The sequence below is a fragment of the Mus caroli genome, chromosome 6, assembly GCF_900094665.2.
Source record: "Mus caroli chromosome 6, CAROLI_EIJ_v1.1, whole genome shotgun sequence".
In the NCBI taxonomy this organism is placed as follows: Eukaryota; Metazoa; Chordata; class Mammalia; order Rodentia; family Muridae; genus Mus; species Mus caroli.
In genome coordinates, this window is record NC_034575.1 from 96,457,209 (window position 1) to 96,477,079 (window position 19,871).

General features: G+C 48.2%; 1 long non-coding RNA gene across 1 annotated transcript; it reads left to right on the forward strand.

Annotated features, from left to right (window-relative positions):
* Nucleotides 1-354: 354 nt before the first annotated feature.
* On the forward strand, nt 355-6,280 carry LOC110295861. Its single transcript, XR_002378119.1, has 4 exons — nt 355-592; nt 2,509-2,588; nt 5,920-5,985; nt 6,160-6,280. It is a non-coding gene; the product is annotated as an uncharacterized LOC110295861 (long non-coding RNA).
* The last annotated feature ends 13,591 nt before the right edge of the window (nt 6,281-19,871 follow it).

The window sequence follows — 19,871 nt, forward strand, 5'->3', positions numbered from 1 at the left end:
AGAGTCACTGTAGTTTGCCCCAGTATATATATCACTGCCCCTCAAGGTTGACCTGGTCTGCCTCCGTCCCAGCTGGCTCCTACTTCTGTAGAGTCACCTGAGCCTGGCTCATTGGTAAAGAGGGACTCGTTTTGGTCCACATTATGCTGGGTCCTAAAGCACGTGTCACTGTATGTTTTTGACTTCAGGAGGGGCTTCACCCTACTTCATCCATGGTGAGCAAGAGCAGGAAGAACAATAGGAGTACACTTCCTGTCCCAGCTAACTCGTGCAGAGAGACAGGCAACCAAGGACTCTGCTCCATATTCTAAACTCCTCCCACTATGCCCCGCCTTCCTCTATTCCCCACCCCCCCAACATGGCTGCACTGAAGTGTGAGCCTCAGCCTCAGTGTTTGTAGGAACCGATCATATTTTAACCCTAGCAGGGTGCCACTGCACCTTGACTCCAGACTTGAGGTGTTCCAGAGGGTCCTTGAGCGCTGCCATTCGAGAGGCTACCATTTAGGTCCATGGCTTTCTCCGCGCACAGGAAAGGGCACTCTGTGAGGTTCTACAAGGTGACTCTGCCTGGCTTTACCGGCACCAGGCAAGTAAGTCCTCTAATATGGCCTTAAGGGGACTTGGGGCCACCTACCACCTCCTACTCATCCCAGTGTTAGCTGGGGTTACAGACGTGTGTGGCATCCCTAGGTGCTGGGGATCAGAAGTCAGTGCTCAGGCTTATGCAGTCTGACCTGACTGCATGAGCATCTCCCAGGGCTTCCTGTAAGTAGAAATAGTTTCGTGTCCAATTAGACTCGGCATAGTTACTTGTTACCCCTAGTTCAAAAAGATCAGACAGACAGACAGATGACAGTCAGACAAGATACCTACAGATAATCCCAAACCAGAAGAAACAACTATCAATTTTTATAAACATACACACACACATCCTTGCATGTACATAGCAGAATTTTTTTTTACTGTAATCACCTTGTTCTCTTTAAATTTGTAACAGAAGGGGCCAAGAGACTGCTCAGAGATTAAGGGCACTGGCTGCTGTCTCAGGGGACCTGGGTTTTAGTCCCAGGACCCACAAGGTAGTTCATAACCATAGGTGACTCCAGTTCCAGGGCACCTGATGCCCTCTTCTGGCCCTCACGGGCACTGCACATATGTCGTGCACAGATATATATGCAGGCAAAACCCTCATACACATAAAATAGAAATAAATAAATAAATAAATAAATATTTTAAAAACATGACAGAAATCACCCATATCTATAAACAGGTCCATTATTTCTCTTCCTTGATAAGGCTGGAACCCAGGGACTTAAACACTCCAAATGTGCACCCAGCTACGCCTACAGCTGGCCCTGTGGCATTACTACGATGCCATCATCATTTCAAAGGGTGGCCACCATATGACTGATTTGGCTAACTCTAATAGGTAGGCATTTTCGATTATTTCCTTTCTTGCTGGGCTGATCAGCAGTGATTCTGGGGAGGCTTGTGGAGGCTGGAGTTCTGTGTTCTTTGGTGCTCTGCAAACTTCTTTCAGTAGCAGTCAAACCAAGTCGTTCTCACTGAAAGTGGAGGCCAGGGGATAGGGCCCAGTTTGCAAAACCTGCCACCGAGCCAGTGTGGAGATAGGAGTTAGGAACCCACAGGAGTCGACACCTAGGGACGGATCCATCAGCCCTACCCCCACCCCACCTCCAGTTCCCTTGGCCACTTGGATAGCTGCCAGCCTGTCTTGGGAGATATCATTTCCTTTCTTTGTAAATGTGCGTGGTGAGGGGCATGCCACAGTCCCCTTAAGTCCTGAGGTATTAGTACAATGGCGAGGGAGGGCATGTGGTGAGACAAATAGTGAGCTAAAATATCTACGGATTTGCAATTTTGTCAAAAATCCTTTAGGGTCAATGCAGAAGGCCTAAAAGGCTACTTGTGTACACCTAAAAGGCTACTCGTGTACGATTTTTTAAAACTCATGAAATTCTTGAGACAGGATATTGCTCTGTAGCTCAGACTGGCCTCGAACTCACAATCCTCCTGCCTCAGATTTGGGAGTGCTGGGATTGAAGCCACCTTACCTTGTGCAGCCTCGGAATGATTTAAAGCATATCAAAGCATTGCCAAGAAACTCCATGCTACCCCACACCAGGCTGTTAGAGGTGAGGCTGTAGCTCTGTCAGGAGATTGCCTGCCTAGCTAGCATGCACAAGGTCCTGGAATTGATCCCTGACACCACAAGAACCAGATATGGCAAGACACACCGGTAAATCACAGCTCTTGGGAGGTGAAGCGAGAAGTATCCGAAGTTCAAAGTCATCCTTAGCTGTACAGAGTTCTAGGTCAGTCTAGGATGCATGAGACCCTGTCCCAGAAAAGAAGAAAGAAAAGAAAAGAAAGGAAAGGAAAGGAAAGGAAAGGAAAGGAAAGGAAAGGAAAGGAAAGGAAAGGAAAGGAAAGGAAAGGAAAAAGAAAACCAATGAAAACCCCCTGCTATCTTTTCCTTTTCTAGTGGTTCTGATCTCACTCTCCTGGTCTTTGGTGTGGGGAAAGAGCCTGCAGCCAGGACAGCCACTGCTTGAGGTCACTAAGGTAAGTGATTTGTTTCCCCTTGAGACAGGCTAACATTCCTTGGGGCCATCTGCATTGGTCCCAAGTCTCCTAGCAATCTGAAACCAGGGTCTCATGGTGTTCTGTCTCCTTTCCCAGCTGTGCCCAGCTGTGCCTGGTTCACAGCTGCCAGTTGCTCCTCTGTGTGGGGTGACACTCTCCCAGTCTCTGTAATGTAATATCCAGAACATGAAGGTTTCAGCCTTGCTGAAACCCATATGCTTGGCCTGTTCCTCCAGGGACTAGGTTCAGAGTCAGACCCCAACAGGGCATGGCTGTAGTTCCAAGCCTGTCTTGATTTGAAGTCCCTGAGAAAAGAGGCAGAGACTGTACCACACGTCTCAGGTTCCCTAAGAACTAGGAGATCCATCTCCAGTCACGTTTTCTGACTGTGGGGAGAGACGACAGGGGATCCATTTCTTCTGGGTGATGTTAACACTCTTTCCCCATAGCCTGGGCCTCAGAGTGCGATTAGGGGAGGAGATTGGGGGATCATAGAAGAAAAATGAGCAATTTCAAAAGTGGCAGCCATTTTTCATTTTCCACACTTAAATCCACAGAAAGGCCTTTTAAAGGGGCATTTTCTTTCTCATTTGAAAAGTCGTGACATCCCTCCCAAGTTTTTAACTAAAAATAAAAAAAACACCATTTATTCATTTAAAGACAGATTCTGAATATATGGCCAAGGCTGACCTCAAACTTGTGAACCTCTTGCCCCACCCCTCTAACCCTCTAAGTCCTAGCCTTCTTTCCTTTCTCTCTCTCTCTTTCTTCCTTCTTTCTTTCCTTCCTTCCTTTCTTCATTTCTTCCTTTTTCCTTCTTTCCTTTCTTTCTCTCTCTCTCTTTCTTCCTTCTTTCTTTCCTTCCTTCCTTTCTTCATTTCTTCCTTTTTCCTTCTTTCCTTTCTTTCTCTCTCTCTCTTTCTTTCTTTCTTTCTGTATTAAGCATTCACAGAAATCTAAGAATAGCAAGTATCTAAAAGCGCTAGCCATCACAAAAGCAGTCGTCACTTATGAGATTTCTAGCCTGGTTTGGGTAGTTTGCAACAATGTTCACATCAATTACATTATAAATAACAACATCTGTAGGGCCAAGGCAATGCTATTAATATTTCATACGTTAAAAAAAATCTATTGACCTTGAGTGGTGATGCAGCCCTAATCCCAGACCCCAGAAAGCAAAAGTGGGGAGATCTCTGCACACAGTCTACATAGTGTGTTCCAATAGGCTATGTAGAGAGACCTGGTCTCAAAAAGTCAAAACCAAAACCAAAAACTCAGTATTGGGGTGGAGAGAGATGGTATGGTAGTTAAGAGCACTGGCTACTCTTCCAGAGGACCCCAGGTTTGCTTCCAGCACCCACAAGATGGCTTATGACCACTTGTAACTCTAGTTCCTACAGATCCAATGGGCTCTTCTGAACTCAGTGTATATCTGCAAGCATGGGGTGCACAGGCCTACATCCAGACGTGTGCATAAGATTAATAAAAATAACATTTTAAAGCCCAGTCTAATAGAAGTGGAACAGTTTTATTGAGTTTAAATGCTCTTCTGATGACTCTTCATTAAGTAATCCCATTAAGAAAATCCCACAATAGAAACTCTGTATATGATAATAAACTGCTGGTCACGTGAGCGTCCTGTCAGCAGAGTCTCCAGCAGGAAAGCTCACACGTACCCCAAAGCCCGCTCCCGCCTCTTCCCACTCACTAGCTCCCAAGGCAGCATCTCCCATTCTCCACCAGCCCTGTTTGTTTTAAAATTCACATCCATGTGATGGTGTAGCTTGTCTCGGGCTGTCTTCTGTTTCTATAAGAAAATGCCTGAGGTTAGTGCTATGTAAGGAAAACAGGCTTACACACACACACACACACACACACACACACACACACACACACACATTTGGTGGTGGGGTAAACGTTCAGCTATTAGTAGGAAAAGGAAACCAAGGTGAATTGTAAGTTGATTGGGGGCCACAGACTGGGCAAAGCAGAGGTGAACATGGAGCCATGGTCCGCTGGTTAAGGCAGACGCCCCAGAAGCTCTGCCTATAGCCAGCAGGTTGGCCTCAAATGCTCCTCTCTGTGCAAGTATAGCTTGAAGAAAGTCTTTACTACTGACTGGGTAAAGGAGACAAAGGAGAGGAACAGGTAAGAAGGCTGTGGTATGTCCGTTGTCGTCTGTGGGCACTGGCGGCCAGCCTACAGGACAGAAGAAGCCTTGCAAGTCACTGCAAGTCACAGGCGAGGTCTCTTAACTCAGTTCCCAACTATATGGGTTCACCAGGGCAACATTTTCAAAGGAAATCAAATAAATTTAAATCCAATTTTCAATGCACTCAGAACAGGATTAAGTACGATCAAGATGTTTTCTATTCACTGGGGCAGAGATTCCCAGGGCTCAGTGCCCTCCACAGACAGCCTTCTTCCTTTTACACCCTGCACCCCCACACAAGTTATCTCCACCCCCTCCCAACCACTCCCCTACAGTTACAGTAACCCATGTAGCTGGCCTGTCCCAGGGACTGTTCTGGCATTGCCAGTAATGTTCTAAAAGGAAGGGGATGTTTTTACCCGCTAAGGGGAAGAGAGATGCTGTCTCAGGGCCACAGCACTGAAGGCAGAGGAAGAGTCTGCATGCTGGCGGCCCCTGAATTTGTCACCTACTGTCCCCAAACTTAGAAGAGCGTTTCTGTGGGCAGGGGAAAGCTCTGTGTGCGGCACTGGCTGGGGAATTCAGCTGGAAGATGGAGGATTTCCAAGGTAACCTCTCTCTGGACTGGTTCCCTGGCAGGGAGGACAGCTGCCTGGCTGGCACTGTTGCCTGCAGGGCCCTGTTCCAGTCAAGGGCTCACCCAGTGGCACAGGCAGGGTTACATTTCCTCAAAGCCCTTCCGGGTCGCAGAGAGGTTCTAAGAGACAGCAAGCAAGGTTACCTGAGGCCTAGGCTCACCTCTGACCCACAGACTAGCCACACTTCAGGACTGTGGGAAGAGAAGCAGAGGGCTAGGTCTGCAGAGGGGACCCTGCTAAGAGAGGAGCCCTCAGTCGTCTTTGTGCATTGAATTTTGCTGATCCACGAGACCTCAGCTCATACTGCCTCACTGACTTAAGTTATGCTACGCATCGGACATCTATGCACCCTGTTTCATTCATTCCAAAAAGGGGAGGAAGAAGTGGGAGCAGATGGGGGAGGAATAGAGAAGAGGGGAAGAGGAGAGAGGGAGGCGAAAAGAGAAAGAGGGAAAGAACACTTAAAGAAGTAACAGGAAGGGAGGAGCTTGGGACCCATACATTTCTCCCCATTTTCCAGATGAGAAAATTGAGGCCCGGAGAACTGAAGAGCCTGTCCAAGATCAGCTAATGATCAAGGCACAGAGTGAGAATGCTTCCTTCCCCTTGGCCCCTCACCTTTCCCAATGGCAAGCTTGTTTGTCCGTACTGTTCTCAGGCCCTAGTATAGGGAGAGTACCCCTTGGTCCTTTGTTAGAGAAACCCCAGTTTCCAGAAGCCCTGCCCCAACAAGGTACTGCCGCCTCTGATTTATTCAAAGGAATGCTCACAGCCACTGAGATCTGCTTCCCACCGTACAGGAGGCTCGCCTCCTCCTGGCCACCCTGAAAGTCAATTCCCTTCAGAATGCTCTGGTGACACTAAAACTCAGATGTCCTTCGGAACAGAGACCTGCATGAATCCTGTACTCGCCGGTGCTGGAGGTGGGGGTGGGAGATGGGGATGGGGCATGGCCTCAAAGACCACCACACAGCCCCCAGAAGTGGCTCCACTACAGCGCCCAGCCTTGTGGAGACCCCCATCTTTCACTGGCTGACACAGTGCAGGAGCGCTGCCTTCCCAGGCTGTTTATTGCTTTAATGTGTCAGCGTGGGTAACAGAACTCAGGCAAGGAAGGCTTAATTATAAAAAGGAATCTTTTCAAGACATTTTAATTCCCTCATTTTTTTCCCTTCCTGACAAGAACTCACACACGTGCACCAAAAAAAATGTGAATTTAGTTTAATTTGGGGCTCTTGAAATCACTGCTAACGTGATTATTTAACCCCTTTGGTTCATTCTTAGAAGTACGCATTTTTTCCTGGTTAAGATTTTCATTTGTTGGCAGCAGTAGAGTAAGGAGGTTGGAAGTCTGAGTTCGGGAGACAACCTGTCTGCCTTACAATTCTGCTCCAAACTCTCATTAGCTGTGGGGGTTTCTGACTCAAACATAGCCTGGAGGATTAGCAGTGAGAAGGCATTAGGAGTCAAGGCTGTTCGAGTCTAGTTGAAAGAATGTGATGATGGATTAATGATGTCTGTCACAGATGCAGGCTTGGTGGACAGTTGTGTATGCCTCATAGGTCTGTCATTTAGGTCATTCCAGGTTTGGGCTGCCCTTAGGATAGATGGCCTCCTCTGGAGTAAGTTCTATTCCCCAATCTGCTCTCCTTCCCTCCTCTTTCTACCTCTCGCTCTGCTAATTTCTCTTTCTTTTACTCTTGTGTTCTTATTATCGCTGGAATTCCTGTGAAGCTTGCTGAGGGGACAACTCACTCTTGCCTACGTCCTCACAGCCTCCCTCTCCCTCTCCCTCTCCCTCTCCCTCTCCCTCTCCCTCTCCCTCTCCCTCTCCCTCTCCCTCTCCCTCTCCCTCTCCCTCTCCCTCTCCCTCTCCCTCTCCCTCTCCCTCTCCCTCTCCCTCTCCCTCTCCGTAACCTCACAGTTCATCCACTTTCTCTCTTCTACAAGCTGTTGACCAACAGTATTCCCTGGGACCAACCTTTATGACTGACTGACATAGGAAGGACTGTGCTCCTCAGGAAATCCCACTGTTTAGCCTGAGCAGGATCTTGCTCCCTGATAGTCACTAGTAAGTTCCCCTGCAGGAAACAAAACACAACATTTATGGTTCCACATTCGTGTTAAAGCATTCTTTATGTGAACTCTGTAAGCTTCTAGAACCTAGTAAAAGTCATTTTTAGATTTAACTCCATCCTATCCCAAGCCTATGGGTTGCCCTGGAAAAGCAAGCCACAGGGGCTTACAGTCTTTGTGACTATTATTACAGACAGACTCTGCTGACTGAAGATGAGCTATGGTCACAGCTGAGGTCCAGGGTTCCCTCACTGACTGCCCTTATTACCATCATATGGGTAAACTGAGGTTCAAGGCATGAAAAGCCTTCCTCGGTCTATGCCTCCCCACCTCATGCATTCATCTACGCCAGAGGTTGCTTCATCTAACCATCCCATCCCAGCCCACACTCAAGAACAAGGAAGATGGAGTTGGTGTCTAGGGCTCAAACCACACCGTGAATAGGGATCAAAGCAATATATTGTAAGAGTCTCTGAGGACACATACTGGTTCCCAGGTCCAAAAGGACAAAGATTTATTTAAGTGGGGAATAAGTGTGTCCATCAGAAGAAGACTTGACTCACAAAGGAGCCCTACCTAAACCACTGAGGCCTGGGAGAGGACTCCGGGCCTACTCTGCCTGACTGCCCTCTTCTTTGACTATTAACTCACTAAATTATTACTTATGGGCACTGATTGATTGTCAGCCTCAGTGTGGGGCATTGCCTGGCACCCAGGGAACCAATGCTGGTCAGGAAGGAAGATGGAGGCAGATTTACTGTGCATCAGGGCCTGGACTCTGGCCAAGACCCCTTCTCATAGCACGCTCACGTGCTAATGCGCCTTTGGAAATTTAGCAGTGTAAGGTATTTCAGTGGCCATCAGTTAAGTCCCCCATCTCTCCTTTTATTTCCTCTCTGTATTTAAAAAAAGATTCAATTTTATGCCTACTTAATTTTGTTCCCTCAGAAGCACCCCTGGGACAAGTATGTGGATATAGTCGGTGTAGTTAGGAGGTCCAGGGATACTAGCAGGCAGGTAGGGACAGAAGAGGTGGCTAAGACAACCAGCTAGCAAAGGCCCCCACTGTTGGTAGCTGAAGCTTACATCCACCGGGCCATGGGGAGGCCCAGTGTTCTAAAGTATAGAATGTATGGTCACTGTAAGGCAACAGATCTGAAGATCCTTGCCACTCACTGAAAAGCTAACTTGGTACTCACATTTCCCAAGAGAAGCAGGCCAGAATATGTCATACACTGGCCATGTGGGAAAGCAAGGCAGAGACCTAAAACAGGAAAGCTCTGGCTAAGCAATGCTGTGGTGGGAATAAGGTTGGCTAATGGGAATGACCTAGAAGATTCTGGGATACTGGGCTGTCCCTCTGTGACTGCTGCATAGCCCTAAGGTGATCAGTACAGGTGGAGAGTGACCCCAAGTGTTAGAAGCCCATGAAGGAGGTTCTGATGGGCTCTGGCTTGCCTGGTTCCCTGGTTTGGGGGGAACTGCTGGGCCAAGGTTTTTACTTCTTCAGGAATTAGCTGGGCCCTAGGGGTGCCCTGGGAGGAGCTGTCCATGCAGGGTCCCCTAGGCCAAGATGTGGAAAAGAACACAGATACCAGAGACATGATTAACGCAGGTAGAAAGTCATCTTGGGTCTGAGGTGTGGCAACATGCATGCTAGGGGGTGGGAGGTACTTCCTGGCACTTTTGATGGACAAGAGCGGATTGCAGAGCCTGGTAACTGAAGTACCTGACCCCATGAATCTGGGTAGATACTGACCACGTGCCGTTTTCTGTTCATAGCCGCCTATCCTGTTTTATAAAAGAAGCCCTGTAAAGACCATTGTCTTAGTTAGGGTTTTACTGCTGTGAACAAACACCATGACCAAGGCAAGTCTTATAAAAAAACAACATTTAATTGGGGCTGGCTTACAGGTTCAGAGGTTCAGTCCATTATCATCAAGGTGGGAACATGGCACTATCCAGGCAGGCATGGTGCAGGCAGAGCTGAGAGTTCTACATCTTTATCCAAAGTCTGCTAGTGGAAGACTGACTTCCAGACAACTAGGGTGAGGATCATATACCCACACCCACAGTGACACACCCATTCCAACCAGGTTACACCTATTCCAACAAGGCCACACCTTCAGATGGTGCCTCCCCCTGGTCCAAGGATATACAAACCATCACAACCATTGACCCTATGAAACAGGTCTATCCAATGAGAAGGTAGTCAGTACCCAACTCCTATGGGTCTGTAGGCCCTCCCTGACCCATTGAAGCCCCCAATTCTTAGAAGCTCAGAAATGTGACTGTGGCTGGATACGGTCATTAATGTGAGTTGAGGTTACTGGGGTTATCATAATCCAATGCGAGTGTCCTTGTAAGAATACATTAGGGAACATCCATGGAGGGCCAGCTTCGTCCTGACATAGGGGACAGGGCTTTGTCCACAAGCCGAGGTGAGAAGCTGCAGACATGAGCCCGGCAGACACTCGGATGCTGGACTTCCGACCTCCAAACTGAGAGAAGTGCAGCTTGCGTTACCCCACAGCTGTAGCTGACTGGTGGACACATTGACCATCTGCTGAGTTGGTGTTCTTACAGCGTTGTCTATGGATTCCTCCAGGCTTTATTCAGTTCCCCTGAAGCCTTGGGGTCACCAATGTCCCCCCCCCCAGAGCAGGGTCCCATACAGATTGGTCCATGGCACTCCAGAGGGCTGTGTCCCTGAAAAGTGAGCTGTTGCCCTTAGCCTGGGTGACTCTTCCACATCTTGTTTTCAGAGAGAAGACAGAAGTCCACATTCTATGGGGAAAATCCTCTTTTTTTTTTAAAGTTGATAATGAACTTGGACATTTCAGAAGCCCCACTATTCAGGCCAAACAAAACACTTCTTTCAGTGGGATTAGATTATTTGTCTAGCCTGTGGCTCATTGACTGACAATGGTCTCATCTGCTGGCGGTTTGACACGGTCAGTGAGTCACATGGTGTTGACTTGGAAGCCAGATCTATTTAGTGACCTAGCAGCTGTTGGAGCGGAAGCAGGTCACTTTGCCTTGCATGCCTCAGTTTCCTGATTTGAAAAGTGGCAGTCTCAAAGGTTAGATGAACTCAGGGCCTCTGAGGGGCTGAGTGTGTGGTGGGTGTGTGGCGAGTGATAACAGCCCTTTTTGCAACTCTGTATGTTGGCATCCAGTAACACTGGGATGTCAAGTCTGTGTTTCTGGGTCCACTGAGGACCTGCTTTGCCATAGATGAACCACAAGGTAAACATGTCCTTCACATTTACCTAGGTGCCTATCTGATGTCTGCAGGCTGAAAGAAATCACTGCTGGTTTGGCTCTTGTGGCTTCACAATGCCCACAGTTGAAGTCCACCAGCCTTTAGCCCCCCGGCCCTAGCCATCCAGTCTACAAGGTCACATCACCTGACCTTGACTTCTTCAGTCTTGATCATAATGATAAGGAGCTCCAAAGGTGACCCCAGTTCTGCCTTCAGACTGCCTGCCTTGCGCACACACCGTAAAACACTGGACGACCCTGTCAGATACAGATCCACGGAAAAGAGCATATTCCGGCCACCTGCGTGCCACCAGGGCTGGGGGGTGGGGGAGATCATGTCACATGGAGCTGGGGATGTGGCCATCGGGTGTCCTATAACTAATATCCTCTATAATCAAAACAGTGCAGCCAGGTTTGGGTTTGGATTCTGCCTTGCTCTATGAGGAATGCCTATGTACGTCATGGAGCCTGGATCTTCCCACCTGCAAAACGAGCAGAGTAACCGCTACCTCAGTCTGAAGCTGGACAGATTCAAGTGCAGGCTGGAAATGCTAACACAGGTCTACACTCAGTTCCGAAACCCACCACGCCCCATGCTAAGCTCTTCCCATAGATCCACCAACTTCCTTCTCCCAGCTGCATCACTGCTGTGAAACTGCAGGCTCAGAGAGGCCGCAGTGGACAGGCAGCAGAGCACACGCTGGGACCTCAGTGCATGGCCATAAAGTAAGGTGTGGCATTTATAAAGTATCGCGGACTTGGGGCTGGAGGCGGAGCTTACTTGGTGGCAGCAAGCGCCACACCCCTTCAAAACTCAGGGTTCAAACTCTTGTGGCCTCAGCACTAGGAAGATGGAAGCAAGAGGGTCAGAAGTTCAAGGTCATATTTAGTTACAGAGCTAGTTGGAGAATTCCTGTTTAAAAAACTTATCATAAACCTATTTGCTTAGCAAACATTAAAATAAAAATCCATAAGAGGATTTTGCTAGAGGAATATGTTTTTAAAGTTAAGTATTACTGTTGAGGGCAGGTCTGGGAGCCAGGAACTAACTCTCTGGGAAAGCTCCCGGCTTCTCACATGTGTTGTGTCCCAGTGTTCCCTGGGGGCAGGTTAAAGCCAGGCTGTTAGGCCCAGCCACAGGGGCTGAGGTTTCATCCAGGGTGGTCCGGTCACACACCCCGCCCTTCTGGCAGCATGCAGGTGCTGCACTGCTGGTATTAGGGGCTGATACTGAGGTGAGAACAGACATTGGGCAGAAGGCAGGAGGAGCCAGGCTCCAGTAGCAATCACAAGGCCAGTGGCTACCCCATACAAGCACCCCAGCTCCCCAAGTCAACAATAAACATGATTAAACAGGCTGAGAACAGTGAACCAAGTCTGCACAGGATCCCAACTGGCAGAGGCAGGAGAAAAAGGCAGGCTGGGGCTCACGAGAACCCCGATCTTAATGGTGAATGGGGGGGACCATCGACGACATGCCACAGGCAGCCAGTAAGAGCTCTGTATCCAGCACTCCCATCTAGGGGTCTCCCCTATTGCCCACAGGGGTATCCTACAGCTAAGAATGCAGCACATGTGTGCAGTGTCCCTGGACCTCCTTGAGAAACAGCTATGAGTATTTAGGGGTTCCTGCATAAGACTGGGTCATTAACTTTCCACTGTAGAGGATAGATAGATGATGATAGATAGATAGATAGACAGACAGACAGACAGACGGTAGATAATAGATAGTTAGATAAATAGATGATAGATAGACAGATGGATAAGATAGATAGGTAGATAGATAGGTAGGTAGATAGAAAGATAGACAGACAGATGGTAGATAATAGATAGTTAGATAAATAGATGATAGATGATAGACAGATGGATAAGATAGATAGGTAGATAGATAGATAGACAGACAGTAGATAATAGATAGTTAGATAAATAGATGATAGATAGACAGATGGATAAGATAGATAGGTAGGTAGGTAGGTAGATAGATAGATAGATAGATAGATAGACGGTAGATAATAGATAGTTAGATAATAGATGATAGATGATATAGATAGATGATAGATAGACAGATGGATAAGATAAGTAGGTAGATAGGTAGGTAGATAGATAGATAGATAATAGATAGACAGATAATAGATGGATGATATGGATGGATAGATAGATAGATAGATAGATAAAGATGATATATATCTTTATCTACATATGTAGTTAAGATTGCCGGGTGGTGTCTCATGACACCCTCCCCGTCCCCGAGGATTTATAGGTACCTAATGGTTACTGGAGAGAGACTTTCTCTTCAGTGGTGCAGCTGCTCATGAGTTGACCATGCTCCGCATGTAAGCCCAAGGAAGTATAAGTAACTACACTTGTTCACCTCACTAGGTGGAAGCTATTCTTCAGTCAGTCACTGGTTCCCTATCTGGAGTAGATACACACTTGTTTATCTGTATAGGAAAAGCTCGCATGACAGAGTCTCTCACATGACTCTGAAGTCCTTGAGCCATGGCTTGGAGTGGAGCCCAGATCACAGGGTCATTGATGGACAGGGCCGTTTGTCTACTGTAGCCCTCTTACCCTCTGTCTCTCACTCCCAAGGATCAGCCATCCCACTCTATCCCCCTGGGTAGGGCGCCCCCTGCTGGTGGGGAAGAGAGTACACTGACTTCAGTTGACTTTTCTCCTTGCTGGATGCCTCCAGGATGGATGCCAAACACCCAAGCTTTTAAAAAAGAAAACTTGTTGTTTTAAGTTATGTACTCAAGTGTGTGTGTTTGCAGTTGCCTGAAGGATCCAGAAGAGGGCGTTGGATCCCCTGAAATTACAATCACTGGTGCACCACCTGGTATGGCTGACTGCTGGGCTGTTTTGAGGAGCAGTGTATGCTGTCTACCAAGCCCTCTCCTTTCTCTGGATTCGTGGGGTACGTTTCAACATTTCTTCAGAGCAGAGCAGCTCCGAATCCAGCACTTGAGGGCACCGTGACACTTGCAGGTGGGATAAGGTGTGAAAAGTCTCCCTCTTTGATCCCACCTGCATTTGATTCTAAGCTCCTCTGGAGGAGCCTGGTGTTGCTAAAATCATTACAGCAAGCAAAAAAATCCAGAGGCGAAACTAAACAAGACAAAGTATTTACAGTGAGATCAGACAGGCATGGGTGGCCGCGGGAGTTCCCAACGCTCTGTGTCAATATTTTCCATCAATAAAATAGTTACTGTCTTGGACTCTTTCCTAGATGCCGCGCTCAGGATTTTTTCTTTCTTATCTTGATTAACCTCCACGGCACCTGGAGGATGCTTTTTTATTTCCATTTTTATGTGGGAGGTTACACAGATAGATGTCCTCGTCACAGACCTGGTTCCTGCGGGAGGGCCAGGCCTCAGACCTACATGTCCAGTGTGGCCACACCAGAACTCTTGCTGTAGCTTTCCAAAGCTTCAGAGTCTTACCTTTTTATGCACCGAGGTCCTTGCTTCCTCTCCAGAGACAAGCACTCAGAGTGAGCACTGAGACTATGTAGATAGATAGTTTCGTGGGTAAAGTCCCTGCCTTGTAATCGTGAAGGCCTGGGCTTTATCTCCAGTACTTATATAAAAGCCAGTGAGATGGTTCCGTGGGTAGAGGGGCTTGCCATTCGAGCCTGGATACCTGACTCTAATCCTCAGAGCCCATGCAAAGGTGGAAGGAAAGAATGGTCCAAAAAGTTGTTCTCTGAGCTCCACACGCATGCTGTGGGACATGCACGGCACACACAAAGAGTGGTTACAATAGAATTGACCTGTGTTTGCACAGTGCCGTTGGACATATGCTGTGTGTGAACCTCAGGTTCCTCCTTATGCTTCAAGTCTGGGACACATCCTGGTCTTGATGGTTCGTGTAACTGAATGTCCTTGAGCAGTAGCAACTGAACGAAGCAATCTAGGGGCTCCAGTCTGTTTCTTCCTCTATCTGATGATTCTAGAACACTGCCTTCTTTCTAGTTGTGTTTTCCCTCTAGCGTTCCCAAGCAAAAATTGGATTTCAGTAGCTGTGATAGGGAAACTGTCTAATCTCCGAAGTGACCCACAAGGTCGAAGGAACCCAGTGAGCTGATGATCTGGAGCAGGTTTCAAGCTTTATCCTGAGCTGGGGCTTGAATCCCCACTAGCACATTTTCTGAAGTGGGGGGGGGGACGGGGAAGGGGGGACAGTTCCTCTGGGCTTGGATTGGTTCCTTTTCTCATCTCTGGGGCAAAATAGCTGATGATGAACAGGTAAAGGGAAGGTTTACTATAGTTCATGGTTGCTTGGCTCCATCATGGTAGTGGGGACATGTGACAGAGAAGTTCAAGGTCATGTATGACGGGAAGGAAGAGGAAAGGGGTTGGGGAAACATTTATTCCCAAGGGCTCACTGCCAGGAAACCACTTTTCCTTCCAGCAAGGCCCTGCTGCCTGAAGTTTCCTCAACTCCCTGAAGAGCAGCGGTCAGCTGAGGCTTGAATTTCCTCCCCCCTCCCTTCTCCCCCTCCCCCTCCCCTTCCTCCCTCTTCCCTAGGTGCACTTCCAGCCACAAGAGGGTGGGTAAAGCATAGTAAGTCTGAATGCACTACAGATGGATTTAGCAAACAGTTACTACCCAATTCCTCAGTTTCTGCTTCTGTGAAATGGGTCTCTACGTAGCATGGTTTGGTCCTCTCTGGAGTTGTGACAACACTACAGTCCGAGTTACTCAAAGAACAGCTGTCAGTTTCCCCATGGTTCTGGGAGTTGGGGAGTCCAAGATCAGGATGTGAGTGTGGGGAACTCTCCTCCTGGCTTACAGGCCTCCGTGTCCACACATGGCCTTCCTTGGAATGCATAAACACAGTCTTCTTTACCAGTTTCTCTTTTATGGGGTCACTAATCCTACCACAAGGGCCCCACCCTCATGACCTCATCTAATGCTAATATCTCCCAGAGGGCCCCTAGCATCCTGGAGAAAAGGACCACAGCATTTAATTTTGCAAGGCCACAATTCACTCTGTAGCCGCTGCTGTCTGCCTCACTCAGTCCACGGGAACCCTGAGAGGTAATACTATAGTCTCAGCCACACTTGTCCTGTGGTGAGGGCTAGCTAACAATTGTAGCATAGCAACTGCAGGCTCCGCTCTTTGGTGTTATCCTTTACTGATTGTACAGCAACGCAACTGCCTGTTTCTCTGCAGAATGGGCTGGCTGCGCGTGTGTAATTGGTGTGTTCTAGCGCGTGTGTAATTGGTGTGTTCTATATTCCAGTCAAAATGCACAGCATCTTCTTGCCCTGGGTTCCCCAGGCATGTCCGCAGCTGAGCCCCACTCCCGTCTTTGGCCCCAGCAACCCCTATTCTTTCCCTGTGGTTTTTGCCTTTTGTAGAACGTCTCACAGATGAAACCCTATTCTGTCTTGTGTTTGAGTTCCTGCATTTGGCATTTCTCTCTGGAAGCTGTTCATCATGTCACTGCAACTTGCCTGCTGGTCCTTTATGTTGCTGTTTTTTGAATGGATGGGCCAGTCACGGTTGGTGGTGCCAGCAATGGCTCTAACTTGGTGCTATTAAGAATAGCCACAGGCATTGCCACACAGATCTGGGAACCAAACACAGGGGCTTGTGCAAGGACTTGGCTACTGAGCTACATCCTTAACCCTTGCTTTTTAAAGTAAGGTCTCATCCTAGGGCCCAGGCTAGCCTTGCATGGGTGCTCTTTACCCCCAGCCTCCCAAGCGCTGGCATTTCAGACCCTTGCCAGCATGTCTGGCTTGGACTCGTTGTTGATGCTGTTGTTCGTCAACACAGAATCTCACTACCGCTGACTCACCTGTGTAGCCCAGGCTGACTTTGAATTTGCTGTGACCTTCTTCCCCCAGCCTCTTTCATTCTGGGTTGCAGACACACACACAGCCACACCCCATTTAGGCGGTGATCTTTCCTCAGTATCTTCTCTTCCCAGTTTTACCTCCTGTTGTTACATGTTCATTAGCACGGGTGAGGAGGTCTTGAGCTCAATCCCCACATACAAAACATCAAAATCAAAAATATTCCATCAACCCACATGGTATGCAAACACTGTAGGAAGAAGCACCACCTTTTCACACACACACACACACATACACACACACACACCAAGAACCACCAGCAGTGTTACTCCACTTACCCAAAATGGCCAGAGCAGGCTAATCCACACAGGCAGCCCCTCAGCTGGCAGTGGGAGGGAGGGGCAGGGAAGTGGGAGAGGTGCAGTTTCTCCTTTGTGCGTTGTGTGTGCAGCGGGTGGGATTCTGTCTGGGGTACTGGACCACTCTACCACCATGATGACTAGGGAGAGCTCCATGGCTCTGAGAGCCCACTAAAAACCACTGAGTCGCAGGCTTTAAATGGTTGGATTTTATTTCCAGAAATGCTATACGAATTATACTTCAAGAAAGCATTAAAATTATTTATTGCAGTAATTAATGATATGATAACCAGGTGAACCTGCGAGCGAGCGCACATTCCTGTTTAATCATGCTGATAGCCCTTGGTACTGACTTGTAGCTCCATTTAATTCTACACATTTGTCGGATGTCTATTAAGCTCTATGTACCGTGCTCGGGACAGAGCCAGAAGACAAGGTGTTCAACCTCTCAGGCCTCATTCTTGGGGGCAAATGGAGTTATAATAGTTAACACACGCATCGCAATCGCTAGCCACAGTAAGCATCATCTCTGTTTTAATTACAATGTGCATCTGTGTATAGACACGTGCTGGTTTAAATGAGATTGTCCCCGTAGTCTCAGCTACTGTAACACATAGGAAGGTGTGGCCTTGCTGGAGGAGGCATGACACATGGGGAGGGATTTGAGATGAAAAGTTCTCCCTCTGCTTCTGTAGTTCAAGCTATGTTCTCAGCATCCTGTTCCTGCTGCCTGCTGCTGTGGGTTCGATACCATCATGCATGCAGCCCTCTGGAACCATGAGCTACAGTAAACTCTTCTAACAGTTGCCTTGGTTGTGGTGCTTTGTCTCAGCAATAGAAAAGTAACTGGATACCACACACAAACATAGTTTGACTTCATCAGCACAGCAACCTTTAAGAGAAATATCGGCATGGTTTTTATCCTTTAGATAGGAACACTAATGCACAGAGAAGGTCAGTAACTCACCTAAGGTCACACAGTAAGTAAGTAAATGATATTACAGGACTTGGGGCTTAGAAAGTGCGGCTCTGGGTCTCATGGCTTTGGTCATTGTGTGTTGCTGTTCTGCTGAGATCACATGTTCCAGTGGCACACGGTCCTGGCTCCAGCAGGCACAGGGAGATGGAGGGAGGTCCCCACTACAGTTTGAGCCCCCGGCTTCCATTTCTTCCTCTTCTCTCCCACCTCTCCCCATCTGACCAGTCCCTGGCTTTGACTGTATTTCAGATGTCCCGGGGAGGATCCCCATGTTTGTCTGCAAAAGCCACACAGAAATGCCACCACTGGACTGAAAGGTGTCACTCTAAATGCAAGTGTCGAAGCCCTTGCTCACTGTGCTTAGAGCCAGGGCCTGTACAGGTGTAACTGATGAAGTTGTGAGCATGGGGACTTAACTGCATAGCACACGTTGTTATGGAAAAGCAAGAAACACCACAGGGCTTGTGCACTGAGAGGGCACCACATGAGGATGCAGTGAGAGGAGCCATTGCAGCCCAGGGGAGAGCGCTTGCCTAGTGTGAATGAGGCCTGTGTTCGATCCTCAGCACTGAGAGAAATGGCTCGGTGGTAGAGTGTTTGCTGAGCGAGCAGGAGGGCCTGAGTTCAGATCCCAGCACCATGTAAAATGCCACAAGTGGCCATGCATGTGCTTGTCACTCCAGTGCCCAAGATGGGAGGGTCACCAGCCTAGCTACAGAGAGACCCTGTCTCAGAGGAATAGGGTGGAGAGGGACAGAGCCAGACACCTAATGTCCTCTTCTGCCTTTTGCATGTGTGCATACACACACAGAAAAATATTGAGAAGAAGAAGGAAGAGGAGGAGGGGGGAGAGGAGGAGGGGGAGGAGGAGGGGTGAAAAGGAGGTGGGGGGAAGGAGGAGGAAGAGGAGGAGAGGGAGAGGGAGAAGAAGAAGAAAGGAAGGATAGGAAGAAGTGGGGGAGGGGAGCAGTGTCAGGAGAGACTGTGTTACCCCTGTGACATCCAGCTGAGAGATATATTTCTGTCATTTAGCCAAAGCTTCTGAAACCGTAGGTCGTGACCCCATATGAGGTTGTATAACTGCATGTGGGGGTGGAGAAAACCTGGTGACTATAAATGCTCCTGAAAAGCTCCAGGAAAAGAGCCCAGAGTCAAGCACACAGAGTATCGGAGTTGTTCTGAGCAGCACGCATCTATACCGTGCCAGCTGACCTCAGGACAGCCATGGTTCTGAACCTCCATCCCGCACTGTACTACACTCACACGCTGTCACACTGCCTAGGACACCTGAGCTTTAACCTTGGCTATGGAAGGTTTTGACTGTAGAACTGTCGCTGTCCACAGTTTCCTGATGTCTTAGAGACACAGTAGGTTGTCAGAGAGACAGTTTCCTCCACCATCCTTGGATGTGTGAGTGCCAACTAGTATAACTTTGGATAGGGCTGTTAGACAAACACACACCTGTCCCTTTGGCCTGCAAATCTGCTTCCTCTTTATTAAATGATGCAATTCTATGCATACCCAAGAATGGTTTCCAGATATATTTTCTTTGTGATTTATTATCTGTGTTTGCTTTGGATATCTATTTTACAGACCTGTGTATTCTGGTTCGTGTAAAAGTCTCCCAGGCCAAAGGGAAAGCCATGCATCTTGTGCTGGCTGCTGATGGGGTGGAGCGAGGTGCTGGGAGACAATGGAGAGAAGGCTTTGAGGCTGGGGATGGAGCCTGGCTCTGCAGTTAGGAACAATTATAGCTCGTGCAGAGGACCCAGTTCCTCATAACTCCAGCTCCAGGAGAGCCAATACTCTCTTCTGACCTCCATGGGCATCTGCATTCACACACACACACACACACACACACACACACACACACACACACACACACCGCCTTACACACACACACACACACACACACTGAAGCTATACCAGTAAACAGTTTTAAAGTTTTGAGATGCAGTCTCTTGCTGGAACCTACCTCACTGGGTA